At 44.1% G+C, this 20,785-nt stretch overlaps 1 pseudogene; it reads right to left on the bottom strand.

The window, feature by feature from the left end:
* Positions 1–9,195, bottom strand: part of LOC123489271 — a 32,088-nt pseudogene extending 22,893 nt beyond the window's left edge.
* Between the last annotated feature and the right edge of the window lie 11,590 nt (positions 9,196–20,785).

Genomic DNA, 20,785 nt, shown 5'->3' with positions numbered 1-20,785 from the left:
GAGGTTGGCCTCCTGATTGGGATCACAGATCACTCCATTTAAATCAGTAGCTAATTAAACAAGAGCTCACACTGTATGCTCACACTGCTCGCACTGCTCACACTGCTCGCACCATATGTTGTAGTGTTGGACACCATCAAGGGCCCTGGGTCTGGAACAATCCCAGAATTAAACTTTACGGTTGAACTTTTAAAATGGTTTTATAACATTGCTTAGAATGCATGTATGGGGCTGTAAATGCATCACAGTGTGATATTTGAAGGTTTAAAAAAAACGTTTAGCAAAAAACAATAGCAGTAGGCACCAGCCTGACAGCCTTGTGCCAATCGCAACAGGGCAAAGGGAGAAACTTCCTTGAACTGACTGATTCCTTGAACTGATCTCTGGGTCGACCGTAGGCAGATCGCGTTCCCTGCGGCCACTGAAAACCATCAAGACAATCCGCCACAACATCAATGGTGGCTCAGACGCTCAGCCTCCAGACATGTGATAGCCCTACAATGGCTCTTTCCTGGAGAGTGATTAATGCACTATTTTGACCCATATAGACACATTAAACACAATGATTATTGATTCAATAATACATATATGGTTATCCCTGGTGTTCAATCTGACAAGAAAACCCCCTGAAACAGGCTGAATAATATAGATTATCCTTGTGTTGTGGTATTGATCCCCTGTGTGCAGGCTCTGGCTCTTGTCCAGTGTCTCTTTGGTTACCAGGGAAATGGGTGTTGATGCACTGATGGATCCTTAGAGCCTGTTTCTCTCTGTTTACCGATAGATTCTGGGTCAACACATTTCTAGCAGAGAAAATCCATCGCCAGGTGTCAGACAATCAGTGGCATTCTGGGTTAATTGATTATAGCCAAAGGGAAATATCTTTGCTTAGCCAATGTGGATGGTGGATGAATGAAAATTAGGTGACAATTTCCACATGGCATGTGTTTTATAATAAAAAACATCCTATCATCAGACCATTCTCGTAGCTAATAGTGATGGGGGGAGGGGGAATCGATAGTTATATATCGCAATATTATTTATGGACGATATTACACTGAAAAAAAATAAAAACGCAACACGCAACAATTTCAAAGATTTTACTGAGTTACAGTTCATATAAGGAAATCAGTCAATTGAAATTAATTAATTAGGCCCTAATCTATGGATTTCACATGACTGGGAATACAGATATGCATCTGTTGGTCACAGATACCTTTTTTAAAAAGGTAGGGGCGTGGATCAGAAACTAGTCAGTATCTGGTGTGACCACAATTTGCCTCATGCAATGCGACACATCTCCTTCACATAGAGTTGATCAGGCTGTTGATTGAGGCCTGTGGAATGTTGTCAGGGATCTCAGGATCTCGTCATGTTACAGTTGAAGTCGGAAGTTTACATACACTTAGGTTGGAGTCATTAAAACTCATTTTTCAACCACTCCACACATTTTTTGTTAACAAACTATAGTTTTGACAACTCGGTTAGGACATCTACTTTGTGCATGACACAAGTAATTTTTCCAACAATTGTTTACAGACAGATTATTTCACTTATAATTCACTGTATCACAATTCCAGTGGGTCAGAAGTTTACATACACTAAGTTGACTGTGCCTTTAAACAGCTTGGAAAATTCCAGAAAATGATGTAATGGCTTTAGAAGCTTCTGATAGACTAATTGACATCATTTGAGTCAACTGGATGTGTACCTGTGGATGTATTTCAAGGCCTACCTTCAAACTCAGTGCCTCTTTGCTTGACATCATGGGAAAATCAAAAGAAATCAGCCAAGACCTCAGAAAAAAAATTGTAGACCTCCACAGGTCTGGTTCATCCTTGGGAGCAATTTCCAAACGCCTGTACGTTCATCTGTACAAATAATAGTACGCAAGAATAAACACCACGGTACCACGCAGCCGTCATACCGCTCAGGAAGGAGACGCGTTCTGTCTCCTAGAGATGAATGTACTTTGGTGCGAAAAGTGCAAATCAATCCCAGAACAACAGCAAAGGACCTTATGAAGATGCTGGAGGAAACAGGTACAAAAGTATCTATATCCACAGTAAAACGAGTCCTATATCGACATAACCTGAAAGGCCGCTCAGCAAGGAAGAAGCCACTGCTCCAAAACCGTCATAAAAAAGCCAGACTACGGTTTGCAACTACACATGGGGACAGAAATCGTACTTTTTGAGAAATGTCCTCTGGTCTGCTTAAACAAAAATATAACTGTTTGGCCATAATGACCATCGTTATGTTTGGAGGAAAAAGGGGGTTGCTTGCAAGCCGATGAACACCATCCCAACCGTGAAGCACGGGGGTGGCAGCATCATGCTGTGGGGGTGCTTTGCTGCAGGAGGGACTGGTGCACTTCACAAAATAGATGACATCATGAGGAAGGAAAATTATGTGGATATATTGAAGCAACATCTCAAGACATCAGTCAGGAAGTTAATGCTTGGTCGCAAATGGGTCTTCCAAATGGACAATGACCCCAAGCATACTTCCAAAGTTGTGGCAAAATGGCTTAAGGACAACAATGTCAAGGCATTGGAGTGGCCATCACAAATCCCTGACCTCAATCCTATAGAAAATTTGTGGGCAGAACTGAAAAAGTGTGTGTGAGCAAGGAGGCCTACAAACCTGACTCAGTTACACCAGCTCTGTCAGGAGGAATGGGCCAAAATTCACCCAACTTATTGTCGGAAGCTTGTGGAAGGCTACCCGAAACGTTTGACCCAAGTTAAACAATTTAAAGGCAATGCTACCAAATACTAATTGAGTGTATCTAAACTTCTGACCCACTGGGAATGTGATGAAATAAATAAAAGCTGAAATAAATCATTCTCTCTACTATTATTCTGACATTTCACATTCTTAAATAAAGTGGTGATCCTAACTGACCTAAGACAGGGAATTTTTACTAGGATGAAATGTCAGGAATTGTGAAAAACTGAGTTTAATGTATTTGGCTAAGGTGTATGTAAACTTCCAACTTCAACTGTATCTCTGTGCATTCAAATTGCCATCAATAAAATGCAATTGTGTTTGTTGTCTGTAGCTTATGCCTGCCCATACCATAACCCCACCACCACCATGGGGCACTCTGTTCACAACGTTGACATCAGAAAACCGCTCGCCCACACGACGCCAAACATGCTGTCTGCCAGCCGCCTGGTACAGTTGAAACCGAGATTCATCTGTGAAGAGCACACTTCACCAGCGTGCCAGTGTTCATCGAAGGAGAAATGCTCACTAACTGGGATGTAAACAAATTTGTGCACAAACTTTGAGAGAAATCAGCTTTTTGTGCATATGGAACATTTCTGGGTTCTTTCATTTTAGCTCATGAAACATGGGACCAACACTTTACATGTAACGTTTATATTTTTGTTCAGTGTATATCGATATCTGACTCCAAGTATCAATTTTTTTGTTTTGTTTTGCTACTGTAGGTAGCGTTAGCTAGTGCTAGTCGGCTGTACCAGCGCAAAAACTGCACTTTTATTTCCCTGACTGATCAAAACTTCTCATGCTCTCTCTTGTCTCTCTGCAGCAGACATATAGTGAGCAATATTTTTGTAACATCAAATCGCAATAAAATTGCAGTATCGAATCGCAATACATACAGTGAGGGAAAAAAGTATTTGATCCCCTGCTGATTTTGTACGTTTGCCCACTGACAAAGAAATGATCAGTCTATAATTTTAATGGTAGGTTTATTTGAACAGTGAGAGACAGAATCACAACAACAAAATCCAGAAAAATGCATGTCAAAAATGTTATAAATTGATTTGCATTTTAATGAGGGAAATAAGTATTTGACCATCTCTCAATCAGAAAGATTTCTGGCTCCCAGGTGTCTTTTATACAGGTAACGAGCTGAGATTAGGAGCACACTCTTAAAGGGAGTGCTCCTAATCTCAGTTTGTTACCTGTATAAAATACACATGTCCACAGAAGCAATCAATCAATCAGATTCCAAACTCTCCACCATGGCCAAGACCAAAGAGCTCTCCAAGGATGTCAGGGACAAGATTGTAGACCCTACACAAGGCTGGAATGGGCTACAAGACCATCGCCAAGCAGCTTGGTGAGAAGGTGACAACAGTTGGTGCGATTATTCGCAAATGGAAGAAACACAAAAGAACTGTCAATCTCCCTCGGCCTGGGGCTCCATGCAAGATCTCACCTCGTGGAGTTGCAATGATCATGAGAACGGTGAGGAATCAGCCCAGAACTACATGGGAGGATCTTGTCAATGATGTCAAGGCAGCTGGGACCATAGTCACCAAGAAAACAATTGGTAACACACTACGCCGTGAAGGACTGAAATCCTGCAGCGCCCACAAGGTCCCCCTGCTCAAGAAAGCACATATACAGGCCCGTCTGAAGTTTGCCAATGAACATCTGAATGATTCAGAGGAGAACTGGGTGAAAGTGTTGTGGTCAGATGAAACCAAAATCGAGCTCTTTGGCATCAACTCAACTCGCCGTGTTTGGAGGAGGAGGAATGCTGCCTATGACCCCAAGAACACCATCCCCACCGTCAAACATGGAGGTGGAAACATTATGCTTTGGGGGTGTTTTTCTGCTAAGGGGACAGGACAACTTCACCGCATCAAAGGGACAATGGACGGAGCCATGTACCGTCAAATCTTGGGAGAGAACCGCCTTCCCTCAGCCAGGGCATTGAAAATGGGTCGTGGATGGGTATTCTAGCATGACAATGACCCAAAACACACGGCCAAGGCAACAAAGGAGTGGCTCAAGAAGAAGCACATTAAGGTCCTGGAGTGGCCTAGCCAGTCTCCAGACCTTAATCCCATAGAAAATCTGTGGAGGGAGCTGAAGGTTTGAGTTGCCAAACGTCAGGCTCAAAACCTTAATGACTTGGAGAAGATCTGCAAAGAGGAGTGGGACAAAATCCCTCCTGAGATGTGTGCAAACCTGGTGGCCAACTACAAGAAACGTCTGACCTCTGTGATTGCCAACAAGGGTTTTGCCACCAAGTACTAAGTCATGTTTTGCAGAGGGGTCAAATACTTATTTCCCTCATTAAAATGCTAATAAATTTATAACATTTTTGACATGCGTTTTTCTGGATTTTTGTTGTTATTCTGTCTCTCACTGTTCAAATAAACCTACCATTAAAATTATAGACTGATCATGTCTTTGTCAGTGGGCAAACGTACAAAATCAGCAGGGGATCAAATACTTTTTTCCCTCACTGTATAGAATCATGAGAATCACAACACATATCATATCGTGAGGTCCCTGGCAATTCCCAGCCCTAATAATTAATCATTCTAAACATAACGTATAACTAGAAGGACCCTCTAAAACCATGCTTAAGGACTCCTCCAGTGTAACTGGATGAAGTCCATCTCTTTATTGCATAACCCACTGACACACAAATTCACTATGAGCATTGTCCTCACAGCATGTGTCTCGATACGATCCCTGACAACAGGGTCAGTGGTTAGAACTACATTCAGTCTGCAGTTGGAGGAAGACAGTGTAACCCTGCTGATAAGCCCTAACGATCTGACAGCAATCAATTATTCAGATTTCAAATGGCCTGTTTAACATATTCCTCATGCTTGACACATTAAACTCATTCCGCAAACACATGGGCTATCCCTTAAATCCATCTAAGCCCATCTCCACACTACACAATATCATGAGCGGTGTTAATGAGCTACTTTAAGTGTGTTCCTTGGCAGTAGATTTTTAAGATGCATGGATGCATGTTTAGAATGTCCAGACAACATGTAACTCAAATAGCGAGCAAGAGCAAGTAAGACACGTGAATAATCCCCCAATAGAGTTAATGTGTCTCTATTCGTGGATCTGATTATATCATTATTTGATCTATTGTGAATCCCATGAAAGCATATCACAGTACCGTTTGCCACTATGATTGCTAGACTTTTCTGGCTATTTCCCACCAGGCTAAGACTAAGTATGTCAGCTCTGTAAGAAGACTGAACTGGAGATCATGTGGGCTATAGTTACAGTCTTAAAACCCTTCTCCGTTCCTCTTTTCCTTCATTCACTATCTCCAAATCCTTATGACTTGGAAATCCATGTCAACAAATGTCAGTACTGTTTAATAAAGGAAAGAAGTGGTCTCTCTGTTCTCACTCGCCTGCTTCCACAAACCATATGGATACTGTCCTATAACACATCATCAGTGACTCCTTATCAGAGACTGAAGCGGAACTAAAATAGCCTTTTTATAACATTTTCTTCTATTCTTATTTTTTTTGTCTCTTCTCCTCCTCTCTCCTTTCCATGATCATTCCTTCTGAGAGTTGGGCCCTCTCTCTAGCAAAGCAGAGAACCATGTGTTGGGAATTGTAAGGGTGAAAGGTTGTAAAAGGTCCTGACTTGTGACCTGTAGTAGGCCCTAACCCAGGCAGCCAAGTTCTGACACATAACCAAACCTATTTCCCAAATGAACGAATTACCTCATTTTACATTTTAGTCATTTAGCAGACGCTCTTATCCAGAGCGACTTACAGTTAGTGAGTGCATACACATTATTATTACTTTTTTTCATACTGGCCCCCCGTGGGAATCGAACGCACAACCCTGGCGTTGCAAACACAATGCTCTACCAACTGAGCTACATCCCTGGTTACCTCGGTTCAGTTCAATTACAGTAGACACATGAGCTACTGATGTTGCACTTCCTGTTGCTTCAGAAAGGACAAATAAATAATCATGTTTCTGACACCATAGCACCTTGTTAGAAATCAATGGGCCTTAGTGTCTGTCGACATCACGGAGAGATTTCTCCTTGAGAGGAGAGGGAGAATGGGGGGGGACATAAATGGCTAAGAGGTCTGATGCAGCCAGCCCCTCCAGCTCTAGCTCATTAAAATTCCACTGAGTTAAAGAGGCGGGGGACCACCGACGGCTGCTCTCTGTTTTGCGCCATCACAGCCGACAGGCAGCATGTGTTTACTCGGGGCCACAGAGATAAACACACTTAAACATGACAACAGGAAAACAAACTAACACAGCCAGAGAGAGGGAGAGAGGGAGAAATACAGAAAGAGGACTCAAATATAATTCCTACTCATTGTCTGTTGCGCTCAGCAATGGTATCTCGCAAAGGTAGAGCACAAGAAAATGTTTTACAGCACTCTGGTCAGGATGAAGGTCATTCGTTTTCAGAACGTTGCTTTGCACGCTGCTGCAAGCAAAGATGTACTCTGATACGATTGAATATGTCCATATTTGGGCATATCAACGCACTAAACTGGGCTCTTTAATTGAGTCTTGTATTTCTTTAAGATTTGATTACCTAAATTAACTAGGATAGTATATAATAGCTCATTAGTTAATGTACCATAACATCAGGAGTACTGTAAGTGCTCTCAGCAGTGGGGAGGCATGTCATGTGTCTCGTTTTAATGACATCATTGCCAGGCACGTCTTGTGTCAGTGCTGCCTTCACTTCCGACATTGATCTTAAATCAGTTAGGACAGCATGGCTGACATGACCGTTCTCTCAGCCCTCAAACCCTATCTCTATACAAAGGCTCATCTTAGATTAACATCCACCAACAACACATAATCAAAGACTCCTCTGTTCATTTGCAAACAGTGATACAGTATCATGCTGTTCATTCCTGTTGTTTCTCATTATTTAATCTGCTTCAAATAAAATATTGTGTGTACTAAGTATGAGCACTAAGATGAACTCAGCGGTGACTCAGTTAGCAAAGATGGTGCTGTGGTAAGTGCCATTGTGACTGATTGATCTGAGTCACATCTCCCTCTGTAATCACCAGCCAACAGTCTGTGGACCCAGGTCTCAGCAGAACAACACACGGGTCTCAGCGCCCTGGCTCAGATTAACCCAAACTTCATCTCTGGAAATCCTTCATATTTTCATCTTGTGTTTGTGCTTTGAAGGCTTTCAGGGAAGGCAGGAGGGAAAAAGAGCAGCTAATTAGGTTTAAAAATAACCTCTCGGTGAGAGAGACATGTAACATTCTCGTCTTGTTCTGCTTGGAGGGTGCAAGGCCTCAAAGTCTCACTGGCCCTAGCCACCTGTGGGTTACAAGCAGAAAAGATAGCGCAAATCTGGCAATTATCTCCGCACTATTAGGGAAACTAATTACAAAAAACAGCGGACAGCATACCAGAGCTAGATGTGCATGACAGAGTAGCAGTAAAATGGTATTATGACAATAGGATGAATGTTGTCACTGAATCACTGCACTATCTGGTGCAAGGTCACCTAGACTGGCAGGTGAAGCTGGGATTTGACGTTGGCGTTGTCTCTCGGTGTGTCATGACCATGGGGACACATTGTGACACCACACTGTGACACCACCGTGTGACCGTTATGTTGTTTTGTTGATAATGAGTCTTACGCCCTCTCAGAGAGCAGGAGGAGATGATCAGAGTTTCCTAATCAAACTCGACTATTCCACTGGCTATGGAAACACTCACTCACTCTTACTAAATCAACCCTTGACTGTTTTTACTGCTAATCTCTGCAGTCTTTGCCTCCTACATGTCCTCACTCCTTTGAAGCTAGTTCTGGCAAAGTGCATCCCATGCTGTAACCTACCCAGGTAGTGTTTCGCCGACTAGTAATACTGTATATTGAAACATGAGAGCTTAATTTATGCAATGGTGTTACGGTGCAACACTCAGCGACAGGGTATGGAAACGACAAACTAGTCTTTGATTAGTCTGTGGACTGTACATCAAGGTCAGACCAAAAGCAGACCAGGCTGTCCTGTATAGACATAAAGGCTCTGTTCTGGAGACATAGACCAATCCCCCATACAGTAGCCCAGTCATTATTGGCATGTGCTGGAAACTCACACCTGTTGCTGCTGCTACTAAGTAAGCATCCAGGAATCAAATCGAGCACCGAACATTTACAGCCACCACAGTATTGTGATCAATGCACTTCAGTGGCTTAGTGAGAGGTTGGTCTGTGTCTTACCTCCTGCCGAACAGTTTGAGGCCAGTGAACGGTTTGCTTTGCCTTCGACCCGTGTCCGGGTGCTCCCCGTCAGGTAAGAGGGCGGAGGGCAGGTCTGAGTTTGAAGAGGAGGCAGAGGTGGTCGTGATTGCATTCTCCCCTTCCTTCAGGGAGCCCGGGTTTGAGTCTGCCCCCGCCAGCCCAGGCCCTGCCCCCTGGTCACACTGTTGCTCCATGGCAGTCTCTCTGTCAGCCACTAACGCAGGTCTCCTCCAGAGTAGGGGCTTAAAGTGCTCCAGGAGTCACAAAGTCCTCATGGCTGTAGCCGCAGCAAAAATGGCAACAACAACAAACGGAATCCTCACTAGTAAATACCCATTCGAAAGAGTAAACCGTCTACCGGAGCTCTACCGGGCTTGACTCAGCCCCTCCCACCCTCCTTAGACCAAACAAGATAACAGAGAAGAGAAAAGCCAGAGAGAGATGCTCAGGCTCCCAGGTCCTGATTAGCCTCCATGAGGAGTAAGCTTCCCATTCCGCCTGGCGGGAGAGGTAATCCTTTCAGCTATGTCCTGCATTCCTCTTTGTCTCTCCCCTCTGTTGCTCCCCTCCTCTTTTCCTCAAGTTCCACCAGCACACTTCCTCAGGAAGTTAAGCCCTGCTACAGATTTCAATCCCAGAGTCCTTGATCCATTGGCTTCAAGCAGAGGTTGTTTCTTAGGAGCTTGTTGTTTCCTTCATTCCTTAATTCCTCCCCTCTCCTCTCCTCCTTCTCTCACTTCACTTCCCCCCTCCTTTGAGAACCTCTGTCTCCCGTTTCCCTGATCCTCTGCTGTCCGTACTGCTCTCCCTGCTGCTCACGCTCAATTATGCACTCACACAGCTCAGGCGGCTCCCTCTCTCAGGACTGCAACAGTCCAGGAAGTGTCAAATCCAGAAGAGGCACTCATAGGACCCCAAGCATAGGTGCCTATTCAGCTGCCTGCCTGTTTTTCCTGTCTTTCAGTGTGTAGCTTGTACTCCCCACTCGCTATATGTTTAGTAGCTGTCTCTTAGAAAGCTCTCTCTCTCTCGCTCTCTCTCTCTCTCTCTCTTACTCCTCTACACACATCTTCCCTCCTCCCCTCTCTCTCTCTCTCTGAACAGATCGGCCTGAGGTGGGAAGCAGATGCATGGCCATCCACTGGTGGTTCATTAGAAATACATGAGAGACAGGGAGAAGGAGGGGGAGGAGAAGGAGAGCCCAGAACACTCCTCCATAAGCCCTGTGTTGTGTGGGAGTACGGCAAACTCCCTGTGCCTGCTTGCCTGCCTGCCTGTCAGTGTGGAAGTGTGAGTGCTGTACTAGAGACTTCCCACTGACACAGCCAGCCTGCTTGTTCTCGCTCAGCCGCCAAATTGCTCCGCCTCACTCGTAAAAATCCAGCCTATGCAGTGTTTTTTCCCTGGGTGTTCATGTGTGTGTTAATGAGATAGAAAAGCCACAATTAGCGGGTGTCAGCACAGTGACACCAGGGTCTGGCTCTGAGGGACTGTCCCATAGAATTTCCCTTTGTCCCCAGATAAACAGACAGGAGTGGGGGGCATTTCAGAGACAGTCAGACAGATGTGGAGAGAATCTAGATGGATGGGGTGTGGGTGTGTGGTCTGTGTTCCATTTGTTGATCCAGTCGATTGCCCACTATTTCTCTGTATGGATAAGAGTTTCCAGCTTTGGCACCAAGCTCTGCACCATGTTCAGTTCCCAGCCTACTCAAACATTACATAAAGACGGGTAGAAAGCCCACGCCATCCACTTGGTAGGGCTTAAACGCACACTATAGAGTGCAATGCGGCAACACTGCTGGGTTCATCCAGCCCTGAGTCAGCTGATAACGGTTATTGCACAACCTTTACTCTGTCTGATCAGAAAATGTCAACTGTGGTATCTATGAAGTAACAACCTCAGCTGGGAGTCCTCTCTCTCTCCATATCTTTCTCTCTATATACAGTCAAAAGTAACACAGCCTCTCTCTCACTGTCTGTCTTACACACAAATAGTGATTTTCCGCCTCAATTACATTAGCACCAAATTAAGATAATCAGAGGAAAGTGTCCACCCACCATCATGTAGGGATATGAGTCAACAAATGACCAGGCAAAGGAGACCCTGGACTGATGCTATCAGAGGATCCCTGCAACAGCCTCCTCTGTGTCTGCTGGCCCGATAATAGGACCTCCCCAGAACCTGTTTATTCATTTATTTGTCCTCGTGGGAATATCTTTCAAATAAACCATGTAAAAATAGGGTTTTCAACAGACTCAACATCTCTAGAATGTGTGTGTGCAGCTTCATTCTTGGGGATCAAATCCACACCAAATGCCACATCACACACCAATGAGCTCCTCTCCCTGCTCCCCTCTCTAATCAAGCGAATCAATCACCAGGTTTTAGAGACGCCCTCTGCACCAATAATGCATCATGCCACAAGGAGGAAGAGAGATGGGAGCATCACACAGCCAGGGCTCCAGTTAGTCCACCAGACTACCTATTAGTCACAAAACAACAGTGAGGAAAGACAAGATTCCTACAAGACCCTCAAGTAACTACCACATTACTAAGCCAGACATAGGCTACCAAGCAAGACAATGGTGGATGTTAATATTACTCATATATCAATACATGTGCAATTGAGAGTTTTGTGTCAATGGGAGTCACACCATTGAGAGCTAGAGAAGAGGAACCTCACTGATTAGTGATTAGCAGCAGGTCCAGGCTTAGGAGGCTCTGATCGTCCCCTCCCCGCTTTGCAGCCCCCCAACACTTCCACACCAGGCACAGTCTCAGCCTAATGGACCACACTGCAGTTAATAGGATCAATTAGGAAGCGTTAGGTCCAGGATATGGGGAGCTGGAAAAGGTCTCTCTCTATTAATCAGTGAATAATGATGGCTCTGGACTGCCTTGCTATCTGGGGCCACGTCACGCCCCAATTACATTATGGTGGTGGGCTGTTTCTGTGGAGCAGAGACCTTTCATCCCCTGTGGTTCAAACAGCCAGTCTTCTGTCCGTGTTGCAGTCTCTTTACAACAAACATCACTGTAGGTCAATATCTCATCAATATTTCATAGTTGGTCAATATTTGATATATTGATATATTTGAGCTTTCCATCCCAAAAATTCAGATTGTGAGGTATGATGACGATCACTGGGAACATGTTATCAAACTACGAGACAGCAGTCCTTTAGATTATAGAAGGTTCTGTGATTGATGAATGTGATTTTTGGGGGGGGGTTTGGGATAAACGCAGAAAATAAGGTCTGTGTTAAACACAGGCTTAAGAAATCTTATATGTTTTGTTCTATGAGAACCTTCATCAGCTAATGTAACTTTTTGTGAATTGTGAAGCATTTATGTAATCAAAACAAGCACATAAAGGCTTCATAATTCATAAAAGTGATGTTAACTGACTAATATATAGAACAAAACATATAAGATCTTCTAACCCTGTGTTAACCTCAGACATTATTTTCGGTGTTTATCCCAAAACCCCATTCATTTCCCCCATAGGAATGGGCAACGAACCAGAGGTAGAAAATGCTAACTCATTTCAGTTTTTTAGGACTACAAGCTGGCGGCCAAACAGAGCTGCAATTCATGCTGAGGCTGGTATATCCCAGGAGAGGGGGAGCATTGGCGGAGTAGAGGTAGACTGGGTCGGGACTCCACAGGTGAGGAGGAACAGAGGAATGTAGAGAAGCAGACATATTATTGGGGAGCCCCAGGACCTGTGGGGTTGAGGGAGAAGGCCTCATACTGAGCACTGAGCAGACAACCTTTACTGTACAGATTGAATAAAATCAGCACATCCCACTTGAAACAGTCATCAGGCCACCGCATGGCTACAACATTACGGCCATACAGTAAATACAAGGAGTGCAGAGTCCGCAGACAGCAAAATGGCTGATCTGTCAAGAAGTAAATAGATAAGCATGATGGTATTCACAGGTCTTTATTTTAGGTCTACCTGAACATTCCACATTCCTGGGCAGCTTAGGGTACTAGCAGCAGCATGGCCCCTCTCTCTGTCCTGTTGTCACTTTCTACTACCTTGACAGGAAGGAAGTGATGTCACCAGCGGGGGAGTGATACTCACTTTACAACTGAACCGCGAACGGCAAGGTGCTTCCTACTATTCTTCCATTCGCTTTTGTTTTGGTCCTATTTCTTTCCATCAGAGGGGTTTACTACAAAGCAGGATAAATTACCTAACTTGCCTAAATATTTGGAAATAACTTTTTATTTTCAAGAATGACAAGCTTGAAATGAGCATGGTCTAATTGACTCAACAACCCAAAATACATATATATGTTTAGCTTATTTTTTGTAGTAGTAGTAGTTATTTCTGGTTGGTTATCAAAGTTAGCTGGCTAACTCATTGATCCTGCTTTGTAGTATACCCCTCAGTTGTGTTACATGTGGGGAAAGTATCCAAACAGCAACACACTGCATGGTTTCAACTGTCATAAGTAGAGGAACCACAACAGCTCAAAGAGAATAGGAACTTCTATTCCAAGAATGGAATAATCACAGACAGAGAAAGCTTCACACTATAGGCTACTGTATAAAATATTGAATTTCCTCTATGTTGCCTCTAGTAAAGTAACACAATCAATGAGCCAGAAGGACACACAGTGAAAAGAACAGCAGTTATAAAACGGATGATGGATGACTCCATGACCAAACAGAAACCCAGACAGTGAGACAGACGGATAAGCAGATGGAGATACAGTAAAAAAAAAAACAAGCAGAGGTTTAGGGCGCCACCCCATGGGTATGTTGTGCAACTGAGTTACATTTTATCCCAGGGGTGAATCAATGACCCACACTCTTCTACTAAGTAAATATAATGTAGGTACATTGTAAGATGAGTGGAAAGTCTTAAGATAAATGGGGATAATATACCAAAAATGATATACAGCTTTTCTTTATGGAGATTTGTGCAACCAATTTAAATTAGCAGAAGTCAGATGTTGCACATATCAGATGTTGCAGAAATGAGAACTATAAACTGCACATTTTTCCAGAACAAGACAAATATCCAGGCCTTGACTATTGCCCACTGTCATAGAAGCAGCATCATCCCAAAACAGCACAACTTCAGCATCGCATGACATTTAGTCTTCACCCGGTTCATCCCAGTCAAATTCTCTGGCTAATGGACAACTTTCTGAAACGTTATACAGCCCTGTTTTATGTCATAAATTAATTCCATACTGGACGATGGCCAAGCTCTTTATAAGTGGACACGCCAAAACTCAATTTCTAAGTTCGACACAGCCTCAACTTCCTTTTCTGTCAAAACATAGAAAATAAATATTATCTCCAACACCCATACCCATACCCAAGCCATCTTAGTTTTCAGCATCTATAACTCAAGTAAAGCTTTACTGAGTATACTCTTAGACATACTAAACCGAAAGTCCCACTGAACAAATCAAACCAAGAATATACAGAAATGTTCCCATAGTCTAGGTTTCACACCACATTCTGACCATTAGTGGTTTGTGACCAAAGTACCAAGGGAAGTAAGAAGCACACACCGCTACCTGTGAGTGGGGGCAAGCGGAGGGGTTGGAGGGACGTCCCACTTCCCCCGGTGACCCCACATCTCCAGTCCTTTGTCCCCTCTCTGCCTTCCTTTGTGGTGGCTCACCAAAGAGCAGTCTTCCGTGTCCTGTCTAGCATTCCTGTGTCAGCCTGTCAGTCCCCAACACAAACCTAGCCATGAGCTACAGAGCTCCAGTCCAACTGACAACTGTGCTGATGTCGGTCTGTCTGTCTCTCAGGGCAATCTTATTTTTCTCTCCCCCCGTCCCCCCGACCACTTCTGCTCACTTCCTGTTTCATTACTTCCTCATGGCTTGTGACATAAGCCAGTGAGTGTGAGAGATTGAGAGAGGGGGGAATAGAGAGAGAGAGAGAGAGAGACAGAGAGAGTGCGAGAGAGACAGAGAGAGAGACAGAATGCCAAAAACTGGCTAAAAATAACACATGACCAAACTGATTGAGTTGCTGGCTATTTTTAGACAGCTGGAGGAGATTCCCCCTACCCCCAATGTTTATCTTTGATAGTTGATGGGGAGGGCAATGAGAAACATTATACAGCATGTAGCACTAAAAACGAAGGCCTTGAATCCTACAGTACCTGTCATATCTATTGAGTTACACTATGCCTAGACTTTTGACCTCAGTGTTGTTCACGGATTGGACGGTATCGTAATTGTAAAAGCTAATGGGCAGACAAGTTTAGTTGAATTTCACTTATTGCTTGGCACACGTATTACAACAATAAACAGTTGGAAGTGAGAGGGTTGAGGAGAGATATCTCAGTTTGTTTCCCAGCCTAGCTTGCATTCCTGGCTGATGGTGTAGTGCTGTGTGAGCAGAAACACAATGAGCAGAGCAGACTGGGCTGCTGCACTACCTTATATGTGAAAAGTGATTGTAAAAGATAGCGTGAGTTAGAGAATGTGAGGACAAGATGGTCAGACAGACAGACAAACAGAAAGTCAGAACTAGAAAGAGGAAATGTGAGCGAGAGACAGATAGACCGAGAGGATTTGCAGAATATAGAAAGAGAAAAAGCTAAGACAGACATCTGGTCTCTTATCCCTTCAGTTGAGATCTGAGTTAGGGCATCAGGCTGTCCCTGTCCCTTATCATCATATAGAGCAGGCCTGGGCAAAATACACCCACCGGGCTGGATCCGTCCCGCCAGCAGATTAACAGCAGCCTGCGGTGGATTTTTAAAATATATTTGTTTTATGTAGTCAAGTGAATGTGCCGCTTAGGTCATAGAACCGTGGTTACGTGAGTAACATCCAATGTCCGATTAGGGGTATAGCTACACTGAACAAAAAATATAAAACGTAACATGCAACAATTTCAAAGATTTTACTGAGTTACAGTTCATACAAGGAAATCAATTAATTTAAATGAATTCACTAGGCCCTAATCTATGGATTTCACATGACTGGGAATACAGATATGCATCTGTTGGTCACAGATACCTTAAAAAAAGGTAGGGGCATGGATCAGAAAACCAGTCAGTATCTGGTGTGACCACCATTTGCCTCATTAATCTCCTTCACATAGAGTTGATCAGGCTGTTGTGGTCTGTGGAATGTTGTCCCATTCCACTTCAATGGCTGTGCGAAGTTGCTGGATATTGGTGGGAACTGGAACACGCTGTCATACACGTCGATCCAGAGCATCCCAAACATGCTCAATGGGTGACATGTCTGGTGAGTATGCAGGCCATGGAATAACTGGGACATTTTCAGCTTCCAGGAATTGTATATAGATCCTTGCGACATGGGGCTGTGTATTATCGTGCTGAAACATGAGGTGATGGCGGCGGATAAATAGCACGACAATGGGCCTCAGGATCTCGTCACGGTATCTGTGCATTCAAATTGCCATTGATAAAATGCAATTGTGTTCGTTGTCCATAGGTTATGCCTGCCCATACAATAACCCCACCGCCATCATGGGGCACTCTGTTCACAACGTTGACATCAGCAAACCACTCGCCCACACGACACCATCTGCCATCTGCCCGGTACAGTTGAAAATGGGATTCATCCGTGAAGAGCACCCTTCTTCAGCGTGCCAGCGGCCATCGAAGGTGAGCATTTGCCCACTGAAGAAGTCGGTTACGACGCCGAACTGCAGTCTGATCAATACCCTGGTGAGGACAATGAGCACGCAGATGAGCTTCCCTGAGACGTTTCTGACAGTTTGTGCAGAAATTCTTTGGTTGTGCAAACCCACAGTTTCATCAGCTGTCCGGGTGGCTGGTCTCAGACGATCCCGCCGGTGAAGAAGCCAACTGTGGACGTCCTGGGCTGGTGTGGTTACACATGGTCTGGTGGTTGTGAGGCTGGTTGGACTGCCAAATTTTGTAAAACAACATTGGTAGAGAAATGAACATTCAATTCTCTGGCAACAGCTCTGGAGGACATTCCTGCAGTCAGCATGCCAATTGCACACTCCCTCAAAACATCTGTGGCATTGTAGAGTGGCCTTTTATTGTCCCCAGCATAAGGTACACCTGTGTAATGATCATACTGAAAGTTTCATGAGTATGTGGTACAAAGACCTTATGCTACTTCAACTGAAGTGTCAGAGCTGTTTAAGTGTGTAAAGCTCAGGCATGCAAGATATTCAGTTGCCGGCTTCTTGAGAAATGCTGACTGAATTCTAAGCAGTCACATAGACCACAGAGAGATGGCTGCATTGAGCCAAGTGCACCACTCAGACCACTGCTGCGATAAGAAATACCAGTCTGAGCTCTCTGACTCCCTCTCTGACTGTACTGTGCAGTGCATTCAAGCCCTACTGCCAGAGGGGTTTGGAAATGGATTGATTATTTCTTGTTGAGTCACTGACCTCAGTCACATCAGGCTCTGTCTGTGAACTGACATTCTGCCATTTGCCACTTTTAGCTGTTCATCAGCTAAAAGTGTCTCAAGAAGAGACACTGTGTTCTGTTTTAGGTGAGTGGCTGTATAGTTCTGCTTTTAGTACAGTACAGAGCTAACTTCTCTTTAGGTTGAAGAGGCAGTGCATGGGAGGCAGAGTTCAAACGCCCACCACCACCTGGCTGATTGGAACCCCGACAAGGCATGCAGACACATCCATGGTGGTAGATGTCCCGTGTAATGAATCCCTTTGATGAAGTGTATTACGGGTTGAAAGAAAATCCACCAACATTGCTAAATTACTGAATTAGTACATGCAGCACACACACACATACACACACGTGTAGATGATCAAATATGAGAGTAGATGGTGAGGAAAGGCGGAGTGATGCCTGTCCTGCAGGATGGCTCTCCATTCTGTTTCTCTGTACTGCCTCTTTTGTTAGCTAGACATGATACATGGCCTAGACTTTCATCTCTATTTGGCCAATTTCAGCAGACCAAAGGGTTCTGCTCTCAGTCTCTTATGTTCTCCTGATGAAAGAGAATTTCTCTCCCTCCCCTTTCTACCCCACTCCATGTCTCCCTCTCCCTGCCTCCCTCTCTCTCATTGTTGGCCCTGAGCATTTATTTATACATGGACTCATTTAGTCTGAAAAAAGAGAAGGCCTTGAAGTACTTATAACCTACTCATTTTAAATGCACTGTGCATATCTGGCTTAAAAGCACAGGTGACCATTGTCACTCAACAAATTAACACTTCAGGGCCACTTCAGGACATTTTGTGTCTTTCAAACTATATCCACTAGAGGGCATTGTATAGCATCTCCACCAATGGACCAGCAAGGTTTCGTAATGACAACGACCATAGGCGCTATAAAGACCAAACAGATCTGGGATGTGACAAGGTGGGGGGAGCTTCATATGTGTCATCTTGTTTTTGAGAGGATCTTGTATAAGGCAAACGTGTGTACAAATTATCCCATATTTTGTTGAATAAGAAGGTCATGCTGCTTATCAATGTTCCATATTAGAACATTCTGAGCTCTCTTGTACTATTCCAAACCAATCAGCAAGAAATAAATTACACTCTGCCGTACCAGAATCTTTCAATAGGCCTACCTCATTACCTTCCAGTTGTAGCCAAGTTACCATGACCTGTGGAAGCAGAACAAGCAGCAGACTGGATAAGCCACTTTGTGAGCAGACCAAATCTGATAATCAGTCCATCACCAAAAGGACTAGCAATTTCCCACAAAGTTCATGGAAGAACATAACACATAGCCCTCAAACATGGCTGTGTGTAGCCTCCATTATTTTGGTCTAACACACCTCTCCTATTAGAAAGTGTCTCTTCCTGTCACCATTGAAGGCAATTGATGAAGGCCGAAATGTCAAGCTTTTAATAGTTGCTTAAATAAAAGTGTGTTTTTAATGGTGAGCGCTGTGCCTTTTCCTTTTCAATGATCTTCCTGTCACACCCTCATATCCATGCTCATGAATAAACCATCCACTTTGTCTGAGGCAGACTTCCGTCTCTCAGATAGGCTGACAGGTAAGGGCAACTGCCAGACTCAATCTCATCAGGCTTCTCAGCGTCCTGGGGTGCTGCAAGCTGGGTCCTGATCGAAGGCCAGCGATCTGACCCAGCAGCACATTAACCTCCCATTGAGTCCAACACTTACTGTTATGTGACAACCTCTTCAGTGGCAGAGATGACCAGCGAGACACTACACTTTACTGAACACCACAGGCACAAGTTTTAAATAAAGAGGTACATTACAAGTGGTGTATACAGTGCATACGGAAAGTATTCAGACCCCTTGACTTTTTCCACATTTTGTTACGTTTCGATATAATATTCTAAAATGGATTATATCGTTTTTCTCCCCCTCATCAATCTACACACAATTCCCCAAAATGACAAAGCAAAAACTTAAATATCACATTTACATAAGTATTCAGTACTTTGTTGAAGCACCTTTTGCAGCGATTACAGCCTCGAGTCTTCTTGGGTATGACACTACAAGCTTGGCACACCTGTATTTGGGGAGTTTCTCCCATTCTTCTCTGCAGATCCTCTCAAGCTCTGTCAGGTTGGATGGGAAGCGTTGCTGCACAGCTATTTTCAGGTCTCTCCAGAGATGTTCGATCAGGTTCAAGTCCGGCCTCTGGCTGGGCCACTCAAGGACATTCAGAGACTTGTCCCGAAGCCACTCCTGCATTGTCTTGGCTGTGTGCTTAGGGTCATTGTCCTGTTGGAAGGTGAACCTTTGCCCCAGTCTGAGGTCCTGAGCGCTCTGGAGCAGGTTTTCATCTAGGATCTCTCTGTACTCTGCTCCGTTCATCTTTGCCTCGATCCTGACTAGTTTCCCAGCCCCTGCCGCTGAAAAACATCCCCACAGTATAATGCTGCCACCACCATGCTTCACCGTAGGAATGGTGCAAGGTTTCCTCCAGATGTGACATTTGGCATTCTGGCCAAAGAGTTCAATCTAAGTTTCATCAGACCAGAGAATCTTGTTTCTCATGGTCTGAGAGTCTTTAGGTGCCTTTTGGCAAACTCCAAGCGGACTGTCATGTGCCTTTTACTGAGGAGTGGCTTTCGTCTGGCCACTCTAACATAAAGGCCTGATTGCTGGAATGCTGCAGAGATGGTTGTCCTTCTGGAAAGTTCTCCCATCTCCACAGAGGAACTCTAGAGCTCTGTCAGAGTGACCATCAGGTTCTTGGTCACCTCCCTGACCAAGGCCCATCTCCCCCGATTGCTCAGTTTGGCCGGGCAGCCAGCTCTAGGAAGAGTCTTGGTGGTTCCAAACTTCTTCCATTTAAGAATGACGGAGGCCACTGTGTCCTTTGGGACCTTCAATGCTGCAGAATAAATGTTTTCGTACCCTTCCCCAGATCTGTGCCTCGAAACAATCCTGTCTCGGAGCTCTACAGACAATTCCTTCGACCTCATGGCTTGGTTTTTGCTCTGACATTCACTGCCAACTGTGGGACCTTATATGGGCAGGTGTGTGCCTTTCCATATCATGTCCAATCAATTGAATTTACCACAGGTGGACTCCAATAAAGTTGTAGAAACATCTCAAGGATTATCAATTGAAACAGGTTGCATCTGAGCTTAATTTCGAGTCTCATAGCAAAGGGTCTGAATACTTATGTAAATAAGGTATTTCTGTTTTTATTTTAAATACATTTGCAAAAATTCTCAAAACCTGTTTTCGCTTTGTCATTATGGGGTATTGTGTGTAGATTGCTGAGTTTTTTAAATATTTTTTAAATCCATTTTAGAATAAGGCTGTAATGTAACAAAATGTGGAAAAAGTCAAGGGGTCTGAATACTTTCCGAAGG

This window comes from Coregonus clupeaformis, unplaced genomic scaffold, assembly GCF_020615455.1.
Source record: "Coregonus clupeaformis isolate EN_2021a unplaced genomic scaffold, ASM2061545v1 scaf2930, whole genome shotgun sequence".
In the NCBI taxonomy this organism is placed as follows: Eukaryota; Metazoa; Chordata; class Actinopteri; order Salmoniformes; family Salmonidae; genus Coregonus; species Coregonus clupeaformis.
This window is presented reverse-complemented; position numbering and strand designations above follow the sequence as displayed.